This window comes from Gymnoscopelus braueri, assembly GCF_963280865.1.
Source record: "Gymnoscopelus braueri genome assembly, chromosome: 2".
Classification (NCBI taxonomy): Eukaryota; Metazoa; Chordata; class Actinopteri; order Myctophiformes; family Myctophidae; genus Gymnoscopelus; species Gymnoscopelus braueri.
In genome coordinates, this window is record NC_137604.1 from 24788693 (window position 1) to 24796362 (window position 7670).

Below are 7670 nucleotides of genomic sequence, written 5' to 3' on the forward strand. Positions count from 1 at the left end.
AAAACAGTTGAACCAATCTGTATGGCAATATGTTAATCTAACTATAAATGCACGGAATCTCTGTGTGCATGGGTGCGCGTCGGTGTCTCCTATATATCTCAAGAATTGTCCAACCGGTCGGCTTCAAACTTGCTGTGTGTGTCACGAGGACCCGAGGGAGTGCTGTACCTGGTGGTGAGAAGTCAGTCGGATCCGTGGATCTCCAAAACTATTTATAAATCCACAGATCCCCATATGTTTCCCTGGTGTCATCAGTATTGACTGGTGACATGATTTACATTTAAATAAGTAGTATACGCTTTTACATTATGTCATATACTTATTTTGTATAGAGCTCAATTCCTGAACGGGCCTGTAGGGCCCATGCCCAGGGCCCAAAGTTCTGGAGGCCATGTACAATGTTTTATTTATTTATCTAAATTATCAGTGTTTTGCAAATCCTGTATGTGTTATCTACTCATTAATTATATGATATAAATTATGAATATTCCATATGTTTATGGTTTCTGTAAATAGGCAGGCAGTTGTGTGGAGTGTACATTAAATGTTGGTGTTCACTGGTTCTGCCTGTGGCACCAGCAAGCATTTCTGTGTTGGGGGGAATGAGGCAGGATGGGGTGGGGGATCGTGAGGCAGTCTCAGGCCCAGGGGCCCATTGTTGTCACTGACATTTATCTCTGCCAGGCCGGAGACTATGTTTTCGCTCTGTGTGTGTCAGTCAGTCAGTCAGTCAGTCAGTCAGTCATTCATTCTGTGAGCAGCTAATCTCTGGCACCATTGGACTGATCAGTGTAAAACCTTGCCTGCACACTGCCAGTAGACCCAGGAAGAACCTCTGCCCGATTCTTTTTTCAAATCGGTCTAATGGTGGCAGTCAGCTTCATATTTTGTTGTTTTCATCACTGTTCGGAGTCAATGCACAATGCTCCGAGGAGCACAGTTTTCTATTTTAATTTTGTAGGCCTATTCATTCACATTTGTTTTATAATTGCTTAACAAACCCTATCATAGGCTACTGTGAATGTGTCAATCACCTGTTGTTAAACCCAAGCAATATCCTGCTGGTTTCTAGTTGCAAGCTTGCACTCACATATTTGCGGTGGAAGAAGTACATTTACTCAAGTACTGTACTTAAGTACAATTTTTTGGTATTTTTTTACTTTAATGGAGTTGGAGTACTTCAAATGTTCAGTACTTTTACTTCTACTCCACTACATCTCAGAGGCAAATACTCTACTTTTACTCCACTACAATTACTTGAAAACTTTTGTTACTTTTACTTTGTAGATTTGTATTAGTATTACAAAACATTAACCACTTCAACATTTGAAAATAGCCTATCTACAAGCTCACGACGCATTGTGAGCTTGTAGATCTGCTATTTTCTAAAGATTTGTATACATTTTATACATTTGAAAACTTGTGAAATGGGACATTCTACATAATGAGTAGTTTCTACTTTTGACACTTTTGTACTTTTACTTAAGTACATTTTGAATTCTGGACTTTTACTTGTAACAGATTAGTTCTACATTGCATTGATACTTTTACTTAAGTAAGAAATGTGAGTACTTTTTTCCACCACTGCATCTCTGATGTTGCTTCTTGTTACTTTTTGATTGGCCCACACCTAAATGACGCTTAATTGATTTTGATCAGATTCCCACAGCCCTGCTGCGAGAACACGAGTCTACCTGACATCAACCTGGCGATGTCTCGCGAACACAAAAGAAAAACGTCTTTGCTTTTATTTATCCTAATATTTGTAGCTGTTTGCACATTTCATGCCGGTGATTCGATAAAGGTTCCCCAAGGAAAAGTGTCATCCTTTAACGGATGGCAATCAAAAAACGATCCAGAGAACATAGGAGATTCTTCTTACTCAAGAGTACGGGACATCCGAGGGGCTCCTCTGCACAAATCTGACCACATAGGTCTTCGGTTCACCCAGGACATAGAAGCCAAAGTGAAAGAAGTCGTCCACAGCCTTGTAGAAGATGTGAAAGATTTACCCCAGGCTTGGACTTTTGGTAATGTTACGCACAAAACGCACACGGACCCCTATATTGATGCTGGATATCAAGCCGATGTCCCAGGTAAAAGTAGCTTTGCTTCATTGATTATGTGGCCTAACAAAAGAAGGTACTGGTAGGGTAAGCTACGTTGTATTTTATGGTTAAAACTATCCCTGATACATGACAGTCATGGATGATCTTCAAAACAGTGTTTGCACTTTCTCCCTTTTTGGTCCGTACATCTACATAAACGTTCAGATTTCAAATATAAAGTGCTAACCACATGGCTACGGTCGGATGCTACAATTATGTGCGGCTCTGAAGTATCCGCATTTCCGTATTGCTCAGTAAAAAGCATTTTAAACCGATCGGTGGCCATTTTCTCCCTATGCTTTCAACTGCGTGACCCTATCGGTTGAGAGATGTATTGCACGCTGATACATTATAACTATATTTAAAAATGTCCACCGATCGGATTAAAATGCTTTTTATTGAACAATACGGAATATACGGGTACTTCTGAGGGGCCGTACATAATTTTAATATCCGTGGCCATAGGGTCAGCACTTTATATTTGAAATATTAATGTTTATGTAGATGTACGGACCAAAAATGGAGAAAGTGCAAACACTATTTTGAAGATCTTCCAAGACGATAATGACAGATGACCGTCTTGTGATCCAAGGCTAGGTTAAAACAAAACTTTTTTTGGTTAAAAAGTTTAAGCTATATATTCTAATAGTAGTAGGCCTACCCAATCACTGCTAAAGTGTTTATAGGCCTATATATTATGGGGGCCCTGTCTCTCCAGCTCTAATAAAGAGAAAATGCATTTTCAGGAGGTTTGCCAATTTCAGCCAACCAGGAGATGTTTTTTTCCTGTTTAAAATGTATAGTGTTCCAGTTCCAATTTAGTCTGTTCACTTCTTTGTGTCATCACTTACAATTTCACTTGTTTATCCTATGAGTTTTCTCTCCTGATTGAATGCTGACCTGAAAATGCATTTTCTGTAGTGTTTACTGGAGAGATGGGGAGACCCCTGTTTTTCTGAACAAACACTCCAGTATTCTAATGATTGATATCAGAAATATAGAACTATTGAAGACGACAACAAAAAAATGCATACATTGACTGAACTTAAGTAGAACCTTAAAAGCCTATAGCCTATTAGCACTGGGAACTTATTGATTATTGACTGCACTGCATTGCCTTTTGTATTCATTAGGCGTCGGAAGTTTCAAAGCTGGGAAGGTATTTGGCCCATCATTTGATTCCAACACTTTTGTCCCTGAATGGCTGGCTATGAGGCCTCAGGTAGAGTGCAATGACAACCTCATGACTCTCACAGCCACTGGACATGGATACACGCACCTACTTGTACGTAGAGGTGAGTGGGTTATGAGAGTTTGCTTGTGATGTGATGGTCCAAATATTTAACATCAATGCGTTGGCACATGCATATAAAACACCCATATTTGGCTCAACATTTGGACCTCCAGAATCTTCTCTTAATGTCAGATGTGGAAAAGGTTTATGCCACATCAAGCGAGTAAATCTCTAAAAGGCAAAGCTTTGCTTGTGCACGTTACAATGTGCAGGATTCTTCCAAAGGAGAGCTTTAAACTGGGCTCTGATTTATATGGATCTAAAAAAAACCTGATAATCCTTTTTTTGTTTGTTGAGTGGAACATTTATTTTTCTGGAGGCTGTTCATTACTGTATGCACTTCAGATTCCCTAGCCTACAATGCATTTTGGGAAATATTTATATAAATTATAATTCTTTGTTTAGCTGCCCACATGATGGCTGTTATTTTGGGTTATGTGAGCAATTCATTTGGAAATCCTGGTCCCCAAAAGGCTTGTAAACCACTGCCCATTGCTTAAAGGGACACTATCACAATATTAGCTTTGTTTGTTGTAGGGCTAATGTTCCATTAGCAGCCATAAAACTTGCCACAGTTGTGCTAAAAAGTTTACTCCAGTGATGTCATCCATGAATGAAAACTTGGCCCTAATATGGACACTAGGGGTTCAAGTGGTTAATAATTTCCATAGTAATTTAATGTTGTGCTGTTTGTTCAATAAATGAGTGCTTCTCAATGTGGGGTCCGGGGACCCCCAGGAGTCCTTGAGGGGGTTCCAGGGGGTCCCAGCAAAATTAGTTAATATAGCGTAAAAATCAGTTTAACCCTATATTGGCTGTTTGAAAATAGCCGACCCACAAGTTCACAACGCGCTACATCAACAATGATCAACATATAACACAAATCTTGCATGGGGTTCCCTGGCACAAAATATTTTCAGATGGGGGTCTGTGGCCAAATGCATATTAATTTGGGGGTCCTTGACTTGAAGTTTGAGAACCACTGCAATCACAATTTCTGTTACAGAGGATGCCACCCCTATCTCCCCGTTCCAGTTGCCACCACACTGTGGTTACTCTGTGAGGGCATCATGGAGAGACCTTGTGATGACAGCACCTTATGATGGATGTTACATCACACAGGAGGTAGAGTAGAGGCAGCATGTCTCCTTAATCAAGATGTTGGGGGCTTGTAGCTCTTAGCAGGGCTACACAGGTCTTGATTTCTGTTGAGAATGCCTATTACAGTACTGTTTGCTGTCCGTTGTGTTCTTTTATTCTTTGTGTCACAGCTACTGTATGTACACTATACAATATGTAGTGTTCATTTAATTCTGAAAGTGTAGAATTAACGTAAGGGTGTAGTTGAAACAACACAACTGATGTCTCAAATTATTTTGTGGCATCAGAAACATGACATGTTTTTTTTGTTTGTTTTTTATGTATATTATAATCCAGTAACAGTCCTCACCAGAGGACTGTCTGTTATCATGAGATGAGATCATCGTTCCATTCCTTTATCACTGCTGTGACGTTAAAACATAAATAATCTCGTCATGTTGTAATTGTCCCCTTTCTCCCTCTGTTAGAATGGCAGTTATGTTCTGCCCATGCTGTGGTGGGGAGCTCCACTGAAGCTCTCCTGTCCTGCTCCTCCTCCATCACCCCTGGTCCTCTGTTCCCCTTATGGCATGGTTGTCCATCTCTATGGGGAGGAGGGGGTTTGCTCTGCAGCTTGGGTCATGGGTAAGTGGGAGGATCCTGTGCTGGTTTGTTTGGCTAGTTCAGTGTTTCCCAAACATTTGGATCGCAGACTTTTATGGGTCGCTAGTATAAAACAAATTCAATTTAGATTTTTTAGTTTATACTTTGACTGGATGACATGCATCTCTTGGGAGTCAAGTCCTGTTGGGAGAACGTTTTAAAAGGATTATGAAAGTATTTCTTATCTGCGCTGTATTTGCAAAATATAATGTAATCCATGAGGACCCATATTATTGTCACAATGAATTCAACTTAAAGCTGCACTATGTAACTTTCCTCTTCTACCCCGGATTTGAACCTAGTTTCCTGCACAAGTGCTGATTTCTTTTTACCATTGAGCTAATAGAGCCTGCCTGCTTGCTATGGGGACAAATTGATTCTTGACCTTCAGGTAAAAATTTGTGTCAGAACTAGGTGAGACATGACCTTTGACACAATCTAAATGTCTCAATAGAAGAGCAGGTAGACTAAATACAACCACCCCAATTGTACAAGTTATATTGTATTAACATACTCTACCATACAGATTGGACAAAATGACATTTCTTTTGCATTTTAAGGGAACTTCTTTTAATTATTATTTAATTTAGTTTATTATTATTTCGTTATTTTTAAGGCTATTTAAATGTATTTATTCAAATAGAACGGGGAAGTGAGAGAAGGCAAGGGTCCCTGGCTAAGATGTTGCACTTTATGTTCAGAGTTCTTACTGGCTGAGCCATCAAGGTGCCCCGGAACTCCTTTTTAATATACTTTTCTTGTTTTATGAAGTAGTGGGTTGGAATCCTAAAGGCATGTCTTTCTATCCTTTGTTCTCAGTGAATGATAAGTGGGATCCTTTTGCGTCAACAGTGTGCGCTTACCCTATAGACTCCCAACCTGGTCAATGTCTTTTCTTCATTCCCCTCAGTGCTCCCTGTGTTACTGTTGGCGTAAGTTTCGGTTATACAGTTTGATTTATTATCATTTTCAGCAACTGGCATGTGACCGGGGTATATTTATGTATGATTCTTTCTTTTTACAGGATGGAGTACATCTCAAACTGCTTTTGAACAGACAGGAATTTAATCTCTCCTGTCCAGTCTACCCTCATCTATTACCCCACTTACCATCTCCTCCATACGCTCAACCCCCAATTCCTGGTGACCCCCAGGATCCTCATTCCCCAGACCCCGAGAGACCACCAAGCAAACAACCTCCTCCTCCTCCTGAACCACCAACTCAACACCTTTACGATGACTATCAAGGCCCTCCTGGTCCATGGCCTACGGATCTCCCACGGCCTACACCAGGCAGTTCACAGTCCCAGCACCCCATATGGCCTGGCCAGTTGACCGATTCTCCTGGAATCGACCCAAATCCCCCTTCCCAGCCCTCTATTCCAGACCTCCCTTCAGGTACCCAGCCCCCCAAACTACAGTATCATCCTCATCCACACTACTACCCCTCACACACTAGAGAACCACATTTCCATGGACCATTTCCTCTTCCACAACACCCGCAGCATCCATATGGTCTGTTCTATCCACATGGACATTATAACCACTTTCATCCTATGTACTATCCACAGCTGCAAACACTGCCCACCCCTCCTCCAGCACCTATAACATCTATTATCCCTTCTATACCTAAGACTACAGTCCCAGAAGAACCCCATGTTCCCAGCTATTCCTCTGGTCAACATTATCCACCTAGTTCATTTGACCACTATCCCCCGCATGGACCCATGCCTCCACCTGCCAAGGGGCCACCTTGTGATTCTCAGGGACAACCCTCAGGTCCAATTGACACATTAGTGCCCGTAGTTCAACCAACGCAACCTTATCCACTACCCATCTGCCCTCCAAATGCTCATGCCTTCTGTAGCTACCATCCCTACCATGCTTTGTATCCACCCCATGCTTTGTATCCACCCCATGCTTTGTATCCACCCCAATACCCTGTGCCCCTGCATCCTTATGCAACCACTGCCATTCCTCCTACTACCCCAGAGACTGAATTTATTACTGCCTCAGTGACTGAATCTCCTACTACCTCAGAGACTGAATCAACAAGTAGTTTCACTTTTCCCCCCACCACCGTCACTCAACCCCCTCAGCTTTCCCCTTCCCTCCAGTGTCTGGAAGGGAGGATGAGGGTTTCGTTGCCTTCTGCTGACCCAGACTCCATCCGGGTTCAAGGTCAGTGGGAGTTTTTAGTGTAAACATTGTCCAGTTTCACTCGCCTGAAATGTGCCAAGCACCCCTCAGTGCAGGCCTCACATTTGTTTCTTTAAGGCCAGATGTGAAAAATGGCATATTGTAGTTGTCTAAGCAGGCCAGAACAGTAGCGGCAAAAGCATGTACTGTAAATCCTGAACCTTAAGATGACGCTAGACAGACCACAGGGTGGTGGAAGTGGTATGTGTGTGTGGGTTGTGTTAATGTATTATATCATATTTCCAGCCTTATTGTGTGAACATGTCAGTTATTTGAATAATGACAGAACTAGTTTTTTGTTTTTGCTGCAACCATGCAGCTAGTATA